The sequence below is a fragment of the Coturnix japonica genome, chromosome W, assembly GCF_054131305.1.
Source record: "Coturnix japonica strain WE chromosome W, WE-NBRP24, whole genome shotgun sequence".
In the NCBI taxonomy this organism is placed as follows: Eukaryota; Metazoa; Chordata; class Aves; order Galliformes; family Phasianidae; genus Coturnix; species Coturnix japonica.
In genome coordinates, this window is record NC_140701.1 from 23,861,158 (window position 1) to 23,879,931 (window position 18,774).

The following is an 18,774-nucleotide window of genomic DNA, read 5'->3' on the forward strand; positions in this document are numbered from 1 at the left end:
ACTGATATTTGTGTGACATTCTTCTAAAATTTGTCAGAAATCGATATTTCTGTTGGAAATGTCCTTATTTTGAAGAGGGAAAGAGGTATTCCAATAACAGTGTTTCATATGTTGCTGCAAGGGACCATTTGTAGAGAAAACGATTTCTATTGGGGATGAAAACCACTTTTTTGGGTAGAAAATGCTACTTGTAATGATGAAAAGCTTTGTATTGGTAAGAAAATGAATTTTTGGCAAGATTCAAGAGTGATACCTAAGAGAGAACACATTTTTTTTCTGGTGTATGTATTGATATTAGTGTGAAATACATCGGAAATTTGTCTGAAATGGATAATTCTTATGTTAATGTCATTATTTTGTAAGGGAAGACAGATATTCTGGAATCAATGAGTCATAATTTGTTACAAAGCATCATTTTAAAGAGAATGTGTCTTCTTTTGGGGATGAAAACCAGTAATTTAGGGAGAAATTGCTATTTGTTGGGATGAAAAGCATTAGTTTGGGAAGAAAACCATAGTTTTGCAAGGATGAAGAATGATACCTAAGAGTGTACTTTTCATTTCTGGGATAAGTATCGATATTCATGTGACCTACTTCTAAAATTGGTCAGAAATCGATATTTCTGTTGGAAATATCATTCTTTTTTAGATGAAAAGAGTTATTCTGGAAACAGTGTGTCGTATTTGGCTACAAACGATAATTTTGTAGAGAAATCGATTTCTTTTGGTGATGAAAACCACCTTTATGTTTAGAAAATGCTGTTTGTAGAGATGAAAAACATTATTTTGGTAAGAAAACCATATTTTTGCAAGGGTAAAGAGTGATACCTAAGAGAGACCTTTTTATTTCTGGTATAAGTATTGATATTCCTGTGAAATTTTTCTAAAATCTGTCAGAAAAGAATATATCTGCTGGAAATGTCCTTATTTTGTAGAGGAGAAAAGGTATTTCTGTTAGTAATGTCCTCATTTGTAGAAGAGAAAAGGTATTCTGGAAACAATGTGTCATATTTTGCTACAAAGCTTCATTTTGTAGAGAAAATGTCTTCTTTTGGGGATGAAAAGCAGTATTTCTGGGAAAGAACGCTATTTTAAAGGGATAAAAAGCATTATTTTGGTGAGAAAACCATGTCCTTGCAAGGATAAAGAACGATTCTTAGGAGAGAACTTTTATTTCCGGGATAGGTACTGATATTTGTGTGACATTCTTCTAAAATTTGTCAGAAATCGATATTTCTGTTGGAAATGTCCTTATTTTGAAGAGGGAAAGAGGTATTCCAATAACAGTGTTTCATATGTTGCTGCAAGGGACCATTTGTAGAGAAAACGATTTCTATTGGGGATGAAAACCACTTTTTTGGGTAGAAAATGCTACTTGTAATGATGAAAAGCTTTGTATTGGTAAGAAAATGAATTTTTGGCAAGATTCAAGAGTGATACCTAAGAGAGAACACATTTTTTTTCTGGTGTATGTATTGATATTAGTGTGAAATACATCGGAAATTTGTCTGAAATGGATAATTCTTATGTTAATGTCATTATTTTGTAAGGGAAGACAGATATTCTGGAATCAATGAGTCATAATTTGTTACAAAGCATCATTTTAAAGAGAATGTGTCTTCTTTTGGGGATGAAAACCAGTAATTTAGGGAGAAATTGCTATTTGTTGGGATGAAAAGCATTAGTTTGGGAAGAAAACCATAGTTTTGCAAGGATGAAGAATGATACCTAAGAGTGTACTTTTCATTTCTGGGATAAGTATCGATATTCATGTGACCTACTTCTAAAATTGGTCAGAAATCGATATTTCTGTTGGAAATATCATTCTTTTTTAGATGAAAAGAGTTATTCTGGAAACAGTGTGTCGTATTTGGCTACAAACGATAATTTTGTAGAGAAATCGATTTCTTTTGGTGATGAAAACCACCTTTATGTTAAGAAAATGCTGTTTGTAGAGATGAAAAACATTATTTTGGTAAGAAAACCATATTTTTGCAAGGGTAAAGAGTGATACCTAAGAGAGACCTTTTTATTTCTGGTATAAGTATTGATATTCCTGTGAAATTTTTCTAAAATCTGTCAGAAAAGAATATATCTGCTGGAAATGTCCTTATTTTGTAGAGGAGAAAAGGTATTTCTGTTAGTAATGTCCTCATTTGTAGAAGAGAAAAGGTATTCTGGAAACAATGTGTCATATTTTGCTACAAAGCTTCATTTTGTAGAGAAAATGTCTTCTTTTGGGGATGAAAAGCAGTATTTCTGGGAAAGAACGCTATTTTAAAGGGATAAAAAGCATTATTTTGGTGAGAAAACCATGTTTTTGCAAGGATGAAGAATGATTCTTAGGAGAGAACTTTTTATTTCTGGGACAGGTACTGATATTTGTGTGACATTCTTCTAAAATTGGTCAGAAATCGATATTTCTGTTGGAAATGTCCTTATTTTGAAGAGGGAAAGAGGTATTCCAATAACAGTGTTTCATATGTTGCTGCAAGGGACCATTTGTAGAGAAAACGATTTCTATTGGGGATGAAAACCACTTTTTTGGGTAGAAAATGCTACTTGTAATGATGAAAAGCTTTGTATTGGTAAGAAAATGAATTTTTGGCAAGATTCAAGAGTGATACCTAAGAGAGAACACATTTTTTTCTGGTGTATGTATTGATATTAGTGTGAAATACATCGGAAATTTGTCTGAAATGGATAATTCTTATGTTAATGTCATTATTTTGTAGGGGAAGACAGATATTCTGGAATCAATGAGTCATAATTTGTTACAAAGCATCATTTTAAAGAGAATGTGTCTTCTTTTGGGGCTGAAAACCAGTAATTTAGGGAGAAATTGCTATTTGTAGGGATGAAAAGCATTAGTTTGGGAAGAAAACCATAGTTTTGCAAGGATGAAGAGTGATACCTAAGAGCGTACTTTTCATTTCTGGGATAAGTATCGATATTCATGTGACCTACTTCTAAAATTTGTCAGAAATCGATATTTCTGTTGGAAATGTCATTCTTTTAAGATGAAAAGAGTTTTTCTGGAAACAATGTGTCGTATTTGGCAACAAACGATAATTTTGTAGAGAAATCGATTTCTTTTGGTGATGAAAACCACTTTTACGTTTAGAAAATGCTGTTTGTAGAGATGAAAAACATTATTTTGGTAAGAAAACCATATTTTTGCAAGGGTAAAGAGTGATACCTAAGAGAGACCTTTTTATTGCTGGTATAAGTATTGATATTCCAGTGAAATTTTTCTAAAATCTGTCAGAAAAGGATATATCTGTTTGAAATGTCCTTATTTTGTAGAGGAGAAAAGGTATTTCTGTTAGTAACGTCCTCAATTTGTAGAAGAGAAAAGGTATTCTGGAAACAATGTGTCATATTTTGCTACAAAGCTTCATTTTGTAGAGAAAATGTCTTCTTTTGGGGATGAAAACCAGTATTTCTGGGAAAGAACGCTATTTTAAAAAGATAAAAAGCATTATTTTGGTGAGAAAACCGTGTTTTTGCAAGGATGAAGAATGATTCTTAGGAGAGAACTTTTTATTTCTGGGATAGGTACTGATAATTGTGTGACATTCTTCTAAACTTGGTCAGAAATCGATATTTCTGTTGGAAATGTCCTTATTTTGAAGAGGGAAAGAGGTATTCCAATAACAGTGTTTCATATGTTGCTGCAAGGGACCATTTGTACAGAAAACGATTTCTATTGGGGATGAAAACCACTTTTTTGGGTAGAAAATGCTACTTGTAATGATGAAAAGCTTTGTATTGGTAAGAAAATGAATTTTTGGCAAGATTCAAGAGTGATACCTAAGAGAGAAAACATATTTTTCTGGTGTAAGTATTGATATTAGTGTGAAATACATCGGAAATTTGTCTGAAATGGATAATTCTTATGTTAATGTCATTATTTTGTAGGGGAAGACAGATATTCTGGAATCAATGAGTCATAATTTGTTACAAAGCATCATTTTAAAGAGAATGTGTCTTCTTTTCGGGATGAAAACCAGTAATTTAGGGAGAAATTGCTATTTGTAGGGATGAAAAGCATTAGTTTGGGAAGAAAACCATAGTTTTGTAAGTATGAAGCGTGATACCTAAGAGTGTACTTTTCATTTTTGGGATAAGTATTGATATTCATGTGACGTACTTCTTAAATTTGTCAGAAATCGATATTTCTGTTGGAAATATCATTCTTTTTTAGATGAAAAGAGTTATTCCGGAAACAATGGGTCCCCTACCCATTTATATGGATCCCCCCCAAATTTAATGACTCCTTTTATTTCAAAGACTCCCCTCCATTTCAATGTCCCCCTCCATTTAAGAAACCTCCCATTTAAATGCCCCCCACCCGTTTTAATGAACCCCCATATTTTAACCCCCCCCCACCCATTATGGGCTCCCCCTCAATTTAAGAACTACCACCCATTTTATGGACCACCCCCCATTTAAGGACCTCCTCTTATTTAAGGTCCTCCCTTCCCAACCTGCGTCCTCCAGGTCCTTTATGGCATTGACTTCCCATTTACAGCCCCCCCCCCAATTTATGGACCCCCCACATTTTACCCCTCCTTATTTAAAATCCCTCACTCCCATTTAAGACCCCTCCCTATTTTAAGACCCTCACCCCTATTTTAGGAACCCCTCCCCATTTTAGGCAACACCCCCATTTTATGAACACCCCCCCCCCATTATGTCCCTCTACAAGTACTTTATGGCCATGGAACACTGATTTAAATGATCTCTCCCCCCATTTAAGGACCCACCCCATTTAAGGACCCACCCCATTTAAGGACCCCCCCTCTTTTTAGGACCTGCCTCCTGCAGCTCCTGACGCTGATGCACCTCCAGGTAATTTATGACCAATGAACCCCATTTATGTCCCCCCATTTTAAGGACACCCCCCCCCCCCTTTTAAAGACCCCTCCTACCCTTTTTAAAGATAAAACATTTCATCCTTACAAATAGCATTTTCTACACAGAAATTAATTTATAGCATTTTGCCAGTCTGATGCTTATCCTGTGTATGGGAGATTGGTAATCACAGCGGGAACCACTGATTAATCAGCTGAGGCAAGTATGGGGTCAGCTGCGGGAGCACAGGTGAAAGTTATGTAGCTGTGCTCCCGGGAGGGGTGGAGTTCGACTCCACCTCCTCTGAGACCTCATTTAAGGGCTGACCCTCACTGTGGCAGCATCTCTTGGTGGTTGCTTGCTAGTGAAGATTGCCTCAGCTCCTAGTGTCATCACTGGTGAGTTTCCCTTTTTTCCTTATACCTTCTGTACTTCTACTATCATCCTTGTGGTTGCCATTCTTGTTAACACCTGTATGGTTACCACCAATATATCCTGCAATGACAGCTAATCACATTCTTTCTCTTTCCCCTAGCAATTCTACCATAACGGCTCCCTTTCAGCTGTGGGATTGTTCTTGATCATGTTAGATGAGCAACCAGACACCTTAACTGTTGTCCCCTTCTCAGTCCCTGCACTCTCCCAGACACACAGCTTCAGCTCAGAGTTGGCAAGGCAGAAACTCCTAAGTGCCTCAAACCTCTCAAAGACCTTAAAAACTGCTTTTATGCATAAATCCATGTTGGAAACTTTTTAGTTAGTTCTAATATGGATCAGTTTTACATTACTGTATTTCCTCCATAACATTTACTTCTGGGGCAACAATGCTCACAGTTGTATTTGCTTTCAGTCTGTACATTTGATAAGAAATGGCATAAAGCAGCAGGCTTCCCATATGATAATACACAGTGAACCACATTTTCACCCTTCCTCAGGGCAGCTGAGTTCATTCTGAGGCATAATGCTCATCCCCTAAGTATATCAACATGTTGCAATGAGGAAGAAAATATAAACTTAGCTTTCTCATTTCACAAACATAGAAGTACTTGTTTCTACATACTAAAGGCAGGCACAAATAATTTTCTTGCAGCCTTCAGAGCAGAGAATCTATTATCTCCTGATGAATATTGGACCTACACAATCCAGCCACGGCTAATTTCCAGAGCTGCTGGTGCAGCACTAGCCAATCAGTACAATGCAAGGCAGAGTAAAATACTCTACTGAACTAAAACAAGGCAGGAAGGCTGTAAGAGATACAGACTTATTGTAGCTAAGCTCTTCCAAATGACAACATGTTAAATAATTTCAATTTAAGCCCTTAGCTTATACCTCCCATGAAATATTAAACATCCCCTTTACTGAACAATAAGAAAATCTCTGTCTAAATCATATTATTTTTTTTTTGTCAAGATGCTTCAGTTCTTTGTGTTTGACGTTCTGTAGCTACTCAACAAATCCTTGCATTCTAACATTCATAGTCTGACCTTTCTTACTATCATTCGCTTGCTTGTTAACAATGACAGCACCACCCAAAGGCCTCTCAGGAAATCAAAATATTAAATTAAACTCTGAAGGACTTACAGAGAAAAAACACTCTGGCTTACATTGTAAGAAACTCTGTGGTACCATCAAAGTATGTGTCATATCAGTTTCCTCACCTCTTCTCAAATTTCCTCACCTAAATTCTTAGGTGCATACATCTGTCATGTTGCTTCTTCAAGTCAAATCAATCTTGTATGAAATAAATTTGATGTGTCCTGTCATGTAATAACTTGATATTTATCCTGTGCAGGAGGGAAGACAGGAAAGGATGTTATTGACTGCTGGGCTTTATTGAGAGAGCCTAATCATCTTCTCAGAACACTTTTTGTTTGGTTTTGTTTGTTACATAGGATGGCAATTCCTGTATTTCTTTTACACTATCTAGCCTATGGCTATACAGAAGAACTCTTGCACTCACAACACAAAATGAATTAATTATCTGAAGAGTAAAAATGAGATTGAACATGAATGGATGTAAGAAGACACATATTAAGAGTTATCTCTTAAATCCCTCCTAATAGCTATGAACAAAATTATTTTCACCCTTACAGATTTTAAGACTATATATACCGTGCAACTCTGTGGCATGGAGGGTAGTTTAGATTTATGAAGTCTACTAAAATCTTGCAGTGGTGTCTCTACATTCAGACTACATAACATTCGAATGTTCTTTCCTATTAAGTAGGAAATGCTGCTGCTGTGCTGTACACCTAAGGCTGCCCCCTGTTTGCAACAATGACGGTTAGGTTACAGTGCAAATGCATACTGAAGCTGCATTTTGCTTTTTGAGAAAAACAGCTGGGGGAGTACAGTATACATTATCCAAGCAGATAATTAAAATTTGGGAAAACACAACATTGAAAGAGGAATGAAGGTGCTTGGCAGCTAGCAGCTGTACAACGACTGTTAGTAAGCTGTACAGACTGTACAAGCTTGTACAGTCTAATTTTCACACACACTTATAGCTACAAATGAAATTTTTAGTATTACTACATGCAAGACCAGAAAAATTAATCCTGGTAGAATTTCTTCCTAAAACTGAAAATAAAATGAGAGTGAAGAGTCAGGAAGGAAATAATTTTCCAGTGAATTATAATGTAAGTAATATTAAATATTGTTCTGAAACTTTAAGCCCCTAATAATCATATTTTAAAGAGCTTCCCAAACTGGTCAGCACATGCTTTCACGTAAAGCAGGAGATTTCCTATATGATACTTAGTCTCATCAGCTCCAGTCTGGTTTATTATTGCTTGCTTCGTAGGATGCATCAGTAGATGGGAAAGCTAAATAGAGTGATATATCTGGTAGAATTTTCCTTCACATTAATCCTTTTCAAGTCTGAATTAAAGCCAGAGGCTATGGAAGTTAATTCTCTGGTGGCCATGCAAGAATTATAATAACCTGTAAAAACTGCAACTTTGACATAAAGAATTAATAATTACTAGCATGTATGGGCTTGTGAAATCAAGCAATGGTTTTCATCAGTAGCAAATATATTCTATATTTTTCAACTAGGAACAGAAAATTCTGAAAATATTAGTGGTGCTCTAGCACCCAACAGCTCTGGAAGGGATCTCAGTGAATGAGTGTGCAGAAGGAAGGACAAAGTCTGGTAAGATCACGATTGGCAGCCATACATCAGACAATAGGAAAAATGCATGAGTTCTGGGATAACATATTCCATATTGCTTAAAGTAGTATTTTGTTCTTTGTTTTACCTAGATACTTCTTCCAGAATACCTTTTCTCTTCTACAAATTGAGGACATTACTAACAGAAATACCTTTTCTCCTCTACAAAATAAGGACATTTCCAACAGATATATCCTTTTCTGACAGATTTTAGAAAAATTTCACAGGAATATCAATACTTATACCAGAAATAAAAAGGTCTCTCTTAGGTATCACTCTTTACCCTTGCAAAAATATGGTTTTCTTACCAAAACAATGTTTTTCATATCTACAAACAGCATTTTCTAAACGTAAAGGTGGTTTTCATCACCAAAAGAAATCGATTTCTCTACAAAATTATCGTTTGTAGCCAAATATGACACATTGTTTCCAGAATAATTCTTTTCATCTAAAAAAGAATGACATTTCCAACAGAAATATCGATTTCTGACAAATTTTAGAAGTAGGTCACGTGAATATCAATACTTATCCCAAAAATGAAAAGTACACTCTTAGGTATCACTCTTCATCCTTGCAAAACTATGGTTTTCTTCCCAAACTAATGCTTTTCATCCATACAAATAGCAATTTCTCCCTAAATTACTGGTTTTCATCCCCAAAAGAAGACACATTCTCTTTAAAATGATGCTTTGTAACAAATTATGACTCATTGATTCCAGAATATCTGTCTTCCCCTACAAAATAATGACATTAACATAAGAATTATCCATTTCAGACAAATTTCCGATGTATTTCACACTAATATCAATACATACACCAGAAAAAAATGTGTTCTCTCTTAGGTATCACTGTTGAATCTTGCCAAAAATTCATTTTCTTACCAATACAAAGCTTTTTGTCATTACAAGTAGCATTTTCTACCCAAAAAAGTTGTTTTCATCCCCAATAGAAATCGTTTTCTGTACAAATGGTCCCTTGTAGCAACATAGGAAACTCTGTTATTGGAATACCTCTTTCCCTCTTCAAAATAAGTACATTTCCAACAGAAATATCGATTTCTGACCTATTTTAGAAGAATGTCACACAAATATCAGTACCTATCCCAGAAATAAAAAGTTCTCTCCTAAGAATCATTCTTTATCCTTGCAAAAACATGGTTTTCTCACCAAAATAATGCTTTTTATCCCTTTAAAATAGCGTTCTTTCCCAGAAATACTGGTTTTCATCCCCAAAAGAAGACATTTTCTCTACAAAACGAAGCTTTGTAGCAAAATATGACACATTGTTTCCAGAATACCTTTTCTCTTCTACAAACTGGGGACATTACTAACGGAAATGCCTTTTCTCCTCTACAAAATAAGGACATTACCCACAGATATATCATTTTCTGACAGATTTTAGAAAAATTTCACAGGAATATCAATACTTATACCAGAAATAAAAAGGTATCTCTTAGGAATCACTCTTTACCCTTGCAAAAAAAATTGTTTTCTTACCAAAATAATGTTTTTCCTCTCTACAAACAGCATTTTCTAAACATAAAGGTGGTTTTCATCACCAAAAGAAATCGATTTCTCTACAAAATTATCGTTTGTAGCCAAATATGACACATTGTTTCCAGAATAACTCTTTTCATCTTAAAAGAATGACATTTCCAACAGAAATATCGATTTCTGACAAATTTTAGAAGTAGGTCACATGAATATCGATACTTGTCCCAGAAATGAAAACTACACTCTTAGGTATCACTCTTCATCCTTGCAAAACTATGGTTTTCTTCCCAAACTAATGCTTTTCATCCCTACTAATAGCAATTTCTCCCTAAATTACTGGTTTTCATCCCCAAACGAAGACACATTCTCTTTAAAATGATGGTTTGTAACAAATTATGACTCACTGATTCCAGAATATCTGTCTTCCCCTTCAAAATAATGACATTAACATAAGAATTGCAGCGACTCGGCACGGACTCAGATGTGAACGATCCAAATCATTTATTACAAGTTCTCACATCCCTTATATACCTTCACAAGTTGTTATTTTCTAACTTTCCCATCTGCCCTTACAACTTTTCCAAACACCTTACATGTCAACAAAGCATTCTACAAAACACTTTTCCACTGTCCATGCAGGCACACATCCAATCAGAGCTGTGAGACTCTTCTTCTCCTTGCAGAGGTGTCCTTGGTTCCCATGCTGTTTATCTTGCTCCACAGCTGCTGCTATGAACAGCTTTTCTTGTATTCCCACAATTCCCTTTTTTTGTTTATGGACAAGCTAAATCCATACTATAAAATAATAACACTAATTATATTGATAACAAAATCATTATAACTCAGTCAAGGCCTCGATTGACAATACTCTAGAAGTGAAAAAAGAGACAAGTCAAATACAACATAACAACATTACTGTTAAACCCATTAAAAAAGAACAAACATGTTTGTGCCGCAACCCAAGTTTCTGCAACCTGAAAATAAATCCATGAGGGTCCCATTTTGTTAATCTGTAACTGATCAGGAAAAGCCTTCAATTTATATATACTCTGATATATTGATTTTTAATGACCACTAAAATTTGTGCAGTAAATGCTTTTTAGATGTTCATAAGCATGCTCTACCAACTGTGTTATCCGGGCTAATAATTGATTAATGATCGCACAATTTAATGGAATAGCATGTCAAATAGAACCAATTTTAGAGGACAAATGTACTAGAGTATCACTAGGGGCATTAATACTTATTGACCCTTGAGAAACAGCAAGCCATGTTGGTGGTGGATGTGACAGGTAGTGCCAGCAGGGCATCCCCTGCTTCAAGGTGCACATTTCCTCTCTCACCCATCACAGATTCTCTCCTGCATTCAGGGTGTCACGGGTTACTTAGATTTACCTATGCCCGTGACAGGGGAAGCCACCCCACGCCCCCCCCGGGGCCCGGAAAGGAGGGGGAAAAGGGGAGTGGGATAAAACAGCGACAATCTAAGGAGGAAAAACTTATTTTACTAAATATGATATCGAAATACAAGATAACACAATATAATATAATTAAGGCTAACAAAATCGAACGAAACAGAGAGAGAGAGTCTCCGAAAACCGAGAGGCCTACTGTGAACTCTAGGCGACACGGCTGGAACGCTTCCCACTCTCCGAGAGTTCGAGAGAAGAAGGAGGGCACTCCAGCCTGGGAACGAGATTATATAGAGTCCTGGTCCCGTGACTTATTGTTACTCCTGTTGTTCTCTGGGATATGTAGTCTTCTTCTGTGGACTGCACATTCAACAGAAGTATCCATACTTGACATGATGTTATGATGTGGAATACTGATAGCAAAATTACAAAATTACAAAACCATGACATTCCACCCCTTATTCTACATTATTACATCATGGTTAATATATACATATATATACATATATATACACGTATGTAAAATTGTGATAGCTAAATAGTAGAATTGCATGTAACATAACTAAATGTACAACTATAATAACTAAAATACACTACACATGCAAACATATATATATATATATAGATACATAAAATTATTGACTGCACTCCCCCAGCATCAAATTCCCTTGTGGTACACATTGAACATCCCCATCCTTCTGCATTACCCACCAAGTGCACCCAGGTCCCTGGGCAAAGACAGTTCCACGGATAGGTTTGCCCTTTCCAGAAGCTGGAAGGACCCAAACAGCTTTTCCCAACATGTTCTTTACATGTATAACAGGGACCTTATCTCCTTCTACAGTGTGTAGGGGGCTAGATTGACTAGGACCATCACGATTGACAGATCCTCTAGTATTGACCAACCAAGTGGCTTCTGCCAGATTCTTCTCCCAGTGCTTAAATGTTCCACCACCCATTGCTTTCAACATAGTTTTCAACAACCCATTATATCGTTCAATTTTACCAGAAGCTGGTGCATGGTAGGGAATATGATAAATCCACTCAATGCCATGATCTTTGGCCCAAGTATTTATAAGAGAATTTTTGAAATGTGTCCCATTATCAGATTCAATTCTTTCTGGGGTGCCATGTCGCCACAGGACTTGTTTCTCAAGACCTAATATGGTGTTTCGAGCAGTTGCATGGGGTACTGCGTATGTTTCAAGCCACCCAGTGGTTGCCTCTACCATAGTGAGTACATAACACTTACCACTGCGAGATCGTGGCAAGGTGATATAATCAACCTGCCACGCCTCCCCATATTTATACTTTTGCCATCGCCCTTCCTCCCAGAGAGGTTTCATCCTTCTGGCTTGTTTAATTATGGCACATGTTTCACAATCATGAATAATCTGCGCAATAGCGTCCATGGTTAAGTCCACCCCTCGGTCTCTGGCCCACTTATATGTTGCATCTCTTCCTTGATGGCCTGAGGTCTCATGAGCCCATCGAGCTAGAAATAATTCGCCCTTATTCTGCCAATCCAAGTCGATTTGAGCCACCTCAGTTCTAGCAGCTTTATCTACCTGATGGTTGTTTTGTTGTTCTTCAGTAGCCCGACTTTTGGGCACATGTGCATCCACATGACGCACCTTTACAACCATATTCTTTGTTCGGGAAGCAATGTCCTTCCATAGTTCAGCGGCCCAAACAGATTTTCCCCTCCGTTGCCAGTTATTTTGTTCCCACCGCTGTAACCACCCCCATAAGGCATTTGCCACCATCCATGAGTCAGTATAAAGATACAGCATTGGCCACCTCTCCCGTTCAGCAACATCTAAGGCCAGCTGGACAGCTTTTACCTCTGCAAACTGACTTGATTCTCCCTTACCTTCAGTGGCCTCTGCAACCTGTCGTGTGGGGCTCCACACAGCAGCTTTCCATTTGCGATGCTTCCCTACAATGCGACATGATCCGTCAGTGAATAGGGCATATTTCTTTTTATTTTCTGGTAATTCGTTGTATGGTGGGGCCTCTTTAGCACGTGATACCTCTTCTGCTGGTGATGTTCCAAACTTTTTATCTTCAGGCCAGTCCATGATTACCTCTAGGATTCCTGGACGATTGAGGTTTCCCATTCGCGCTCGCTGTGTAATCAGCGTAATCCACTTGCTCCAGGTGACATCGGTAGCATGATGGGTGGAGGGAACCTGTCCTTTGAACATCCAGTTCAGCACTGGCAGTCGAGGTGCCAAAAGGAGCTGTGTTTCAGTCCCGACTACTTCGGAAGCAGCCCGAACCCCCTCATACGCGGCTAAGATCTCCTTCTCAGTTGGAGTGTAGCACTCTTCAGACCCCTTATATGATCGACTCCAGAATCCCAGGGGTCGGCCTCGGGTCTCTCCTGAGGCTCTTTGCCACAAACTCCAAGTGGGGCCTTTCTCTCCAGCAGCAGTATAGAGGATGTTCTTTACATCCTGTCCAGTCCGTACTGGCCCCAGGGCTACAGCACGGGCTATCTCTTGTTTAATCTGTTCAAAAGCCTGCTGCTGCTCAGGGCCCCATGCAAAATCATTCTTCTTCCGCGTTACCTGATAAAGGGGGCTTACAATGAGGCTGTAGTTTGGAATGTGCATCCTCCAAAAGCCCACTGCACCCAGGAAAGATTGTGTCTCTTTCTTGCTAGTTGGTGGAGACATGGCAGTGATTTTGTCGATCACATCTGCTGGGATGTGACGACGTCCATCCTGCCACTTTATACCTAAGAACTGAATTTCCTGGGCAGGTCCTTTTACTTTGCTTCGCTTAATAGCAAAGCCAGCTTGTAGAAGAATCCGGATTATCTGCTCTCCTTTTGTGAAAACCTCTCCTGCTGTATCGCCCCACACAACAATGTCATCAATGTACTGCAGGTGTTCAGGAGCACCACCCTGTTCCAGTACAGTTTGGACCAACCCATGGCAAATGGTTGGGCTGTGTTTCCACCCCTGGGGCAAACGGTTCCAAGTATACTGAATGCCCCTCCAGGTGAAGGCAAACTGTGGCTTGCATTCTGCGGCCAAAGGAATAGAAAAGAAGGCATTGGCAATGTCAATGGTGGCATACCATTTGGCTGCTTTTGACTCCAGCTCGTACTGGAGTTCCAACATGTCCGGCACAGCAGCGCTCAATGGGGGTGTGACCTCATTCAGGCCACGGTAGTCTACTGTCAGTCTCCATTCTCCACTGGCTTTACGCACTGGCCATATGGGACTGTTAAAAGGTGAGTGAGTTTTACTGATCACTCCCTGATTCTCCAACTGGCGAATCAAATCATGAATGGGGAGCAAGGAATCCCTGTTGGTGCGATACTGCCGTCTGTGCACTGTCTTTGTAGCAATCGGTACCTGCTGCTCTTTTACTCGTAGCAGCCCCACAACAGACGGGTCCTCTGACAGGCCAGGCAAAACAGACAGCTGCTTAATGTTGTCCATATCTACAGCAGCTATCCCAAAGGCCCATCGATACCCCTTAGGATCCTTGAAATGCCCCCTTCTGAGGTAATCAATACCCAGTATACATGGAGCCCCTGGGCCAGTCACAATAGGATGTTTTTGCCAGTCTTTGCCAGTGAGGCTTATTTCAGCCTCCAGCACAGTCAATTCTTGAGAGCCCCCAGTCACTCCAGAAATATGGATTGATTCTGTCCCTTCATGACTGGAGGGCATTAGGGTGCACTGTGCACCGGTATCCACCAGCGCCTTATATTCCTGTGGTTCTGATGTGCCAGGCCATCGAATCCACACAGTCCAATAAACTCTATTATCCCTTTCCCTCCCCTGACTTAGGGCAGGGCCCCTCTATTGGTTACCTGTGATGACTGGAGCAACTCCACTGGTGGTTGGTATGTCTAGTAGTTCTTTCACCCGTGCTCGTAGTGCAGACGTGGGCTGATCATGCCACTTCCTCATGTCTTCTCCACGGTCACGTAGGTAGCGCCACATGGAAACACGCGGTGCAATCGTACTGTTGTTCTTTGCTCGAGCTGGGAAGCGTGTGCGTTTAACAGCTGAGACTTTTGATGATGCAGGTGGGGAGTAGGACTGGACTAGTTTGATCAGATCCTTCATTAGACCTGGTGGCCCGTACGAGGATTGACCTTCATCAGTTGTTTCTGATACTATTACGGGATCATTACAATTAGTTGATGGAAACAATTTCTTGCACATTTCATCTACTCGGTTTTCTAGCCGTGAGATGGCAGAAACTGCGGCATGCAGTTGGGGGAGCTGCTGATCGGTGGTTTGAAGCATTATAATCAGCTCAACAACTCGGGGCCATCTGTCCACGAATCCTTTAGATCCTGATACCAATGACTGTGCAATTCTCTCTGGTGCTGTACTTGTGATTTTCTGCCACATGTCAGGATCGGCCCTCACTCTCTCAGGGTCAAGTTCGCTTGGATCAGGGCTGTACAACATTTTCGCCATGGCCAATTCCCTCAGGCGCTGAATACCTTTTTGGACGGTATTCCAACTATCAAATTTAGGCTTCAAAGCATCCTTATAGGGGTACCTTTCTCTCACGGCTTCTAACAGCCGCAACCAGAGAGTGGCAGCTCCATCCGAACATCTGCTAATCCCTCTGTCGATACCTGCATCTTGGGCAATGCTTCCTAGTTGGCGAGCTTCATTACCATCTAGAGACAAGCTGTTGGCCCCGTTGTCCCAGCAGCGAAGCAACCAAGCAAGGATACCTTCATCTTGACGCCGTGTGAACTCCTTTCTTGAGCCTTGGATTTCAGTCAGCTTCAGAGGTCGACAATAGGTGATTTCCTCCTCATCATCAGTCTCTTCTTCATGCCTCTTGGTTTTTGCCTTTGCTTTTTTCGGTACTGCTCCATGCCCGGCACCTGGGTCTTCTGCTGCCCCCCCCTGTGCTTCTCCTTCTTTTCGTTCTAGACGCATGGACACCCGTTTCCATTTCTTGCCTTCCACAGGGGCAACTGATATTGCTACTGATGCCTCCTGTGACTGATCAGAATTAACTTGGGCTTGAATCTCAGATCGGAAACTCTCTCTCTCCAGAATAGTATGATACAAAGCACGGTATGCATAAGCCAAACCCCACATAAGGTTTACCTCCTTAGATCTCTGACCCAAATACTCACTTAATTTCTTAGGGTCCCTTAGGTGTTCAAGAGTGAAATCCCATGACACTGCGGGTCCCCATGCTTCTAAGACTTTTCCTAAACCTTTCCATATTCCCTGCCAGTCATCATTCTCTGGTTCTGGAGGAGACTTCCGCATAGAACGAATGCATAGGAACATATATGCATGCATTGATAGTGATAACATGAGTGCAAGTATGAACCCTATCTCAGTTATTGAAAAGCGTGTGGAAATCTGAGAGTACAACCTAAATAAAAAGGGTTTTTTTAGCCTGTACAATGAATTAAACATGGTGGTGTTTGTAAAATTGCCTGTTCCACCTGGGATGCAAGTATTTGTAAAATTGCCTGTTCCATCTGGGATGCAAGTGTTTGTAAGATTCACAATTCCATCTGGGGTGTAGATGCCAAAATTCTGACCATACCACATCTCGTAAAAGTACCAGGCAGGTGTCTCCATCAGTATCGACCTTATTAGGCTATATATCTGCACAATTCCACAACACCAAATTATGGTGTTAATAGTTGACCAATACTTTAAGAAGATCATAATTGCTTTCAATCCCTTAAACAGAGCAACTGGGATGAAGAGTGGATTCATAGCTGGCAGTCTCTGTAAAAGTCAGAGCTAGCTAGCTTTGCTCTAAGGGAGAAAGAAATCCCTTTGTTTTCTACACAAAAGTTAGATAGCAGTGCTGAGAATGTGCAGCAGCCCTTAATGTTGACAATTTGTCTGGTATTTCAAGGTCACGTTCTCCGTGAGCAGCTACGGAAAGATAACACTCCCAACACTCCCGTAACGAAGCTCTTTAAGAGCAAAGAGAGAGTTGTTCTAAAGGCTAAAAAGCTCAATGCCCGCATTCTCCACCAAAAAATCTGTCACGGGTTACTTAGATTTACCTATGCCCGTGACAGGGGAAGCCACCCCACGCCCCCCCCGGGGCCCGGAAAGGAGGGGGAAAAGGGGAGTGGGATAAAACAGCGACAATCTAAGGAGGAAAAACTTATTTTACTAAATATGATATCGAAATACAAGATAACACAATATAATATAATTAAGGCTAACAAAATCGAACGAAACAGAGAGAGAGAGTCTCCGAAAACCGAGAGGCCTACTGTGAACTCTAGGCGACACGGCTGGAACGCTTCCCACTCTCCGAGAAGTTCGAGAGAAGAAGGAGGGCACTCCAGCCTGGGAACGAGATTATATAGAGTCCTGGTCCCGTGACTTATTGTTACTCCTGTTGTTCTCTGGGATATGTAGTCTTCTTCTGTGGACTGCACATTCAACAGAAGTATCCATACTTGACATGATGTTATGATGTGGAATACTGATAGCAAAATTACAAAATTACAAAACCATGACACAGGGTCTGAAGGATTTCTTCCAGTTTTACACCATATCCGCATGGCCAGTGCGTGATATAGAGCCCAAGTGGAACACCTGCTTGGAAAACAGAATAAACTAGCAAATTTAGTTCTATTAGCGTGCACTTTTGTCTAAAATGATGCATGGTTATATTTTCAGATCCCAATTAATTGGATGTAAAAGAGGTATCCGTTCTATGATACAGGGTCTAGAGCTCGTAGAATTTGTAGACGATGTCGATCTCGCTGTATTAGCATAGCAAACATTTCCACTCATGATGTAATAGTTTTTGAAAATGTATGAGGTAAAAATACCCATTCAAGAATAATGAGAGGATCCTTTCCTGAGGTATCCCATTGACATACCAAGATATATGGCTGATAGAAGTTGGATATTATTATGAGATGTACTGGAAGTGATAAACAAACACGATGGCTATATTGATTTTGCACTGATGTTATTACACAGTCTAAGCATTGTTGTGCTTCTGGTGTTAATTGTCTTCTAGAAGTTAGATCTGGGTCTCCTTTCAGTAGTTTGAATAAAGGATGCAGCTCTTGAGTAGTAATTCCCAAAAGTGGCCGCAACCAACTGATGGTTCCTAATAACTTTTGCAGATTGTTTAATGTCCGTACGTGAGGTACTATTTTGAGGATTTGTGGCTGGATAGTGTGAGATGCAATTTTCCATATTGCTTCTTTGCTGCACTGCTCTAAGACATCACAGTACGCTGTAGAGAAATTTGTCATTCCTGCTCCCTTCAAATTATCATCAGGAGGAAATGCACCCAATTCGCCTTTCGGATCTACTGGACCAGGGTCACAACGATCCCCTGGTTTCGATCCGTCCGTGTCTTTAACCACGTTACACACGGGCTGCACAGACGCAGCAGCGCACGACGTGGGTGCAGCGGGGGGCGGAAGCGGCGCGACGAACGTCGTAGGCGGAGCGAAGGGCGAGGGCGCCGTAGAGGGCGGCAACGCGGCGAACGTCAGGGGAGGAGCGAATGATGGGAGCGCGAGGGGGGGCGGCCGCGACCCCTCGTCTCCCCGAATCGGGGAGGGGTCGGAGCCGCCAGTGAGATCTGGGCACGGGCCGCTTCCCGCAGCGAGAGGCAGCGGTGGGGTTGGGACGGAGGGCGGCAGGGAATGGTCGGAATAAATTCTTTCCCGCCGTGATTGCTTAATCCCTTCCATTATCTGGCTCCAAAATGGCATCAGCTTAGCAGCCTTTCTGTCTTTAGTGAGAGAAGCCTCATAGAGTTTTGAGCCGATTTTGTCCCAAAGTTCTCCATCGAGAGAGAACTCAGTTTTCGGAAATTCAGGGACTTTTTTGCTTATT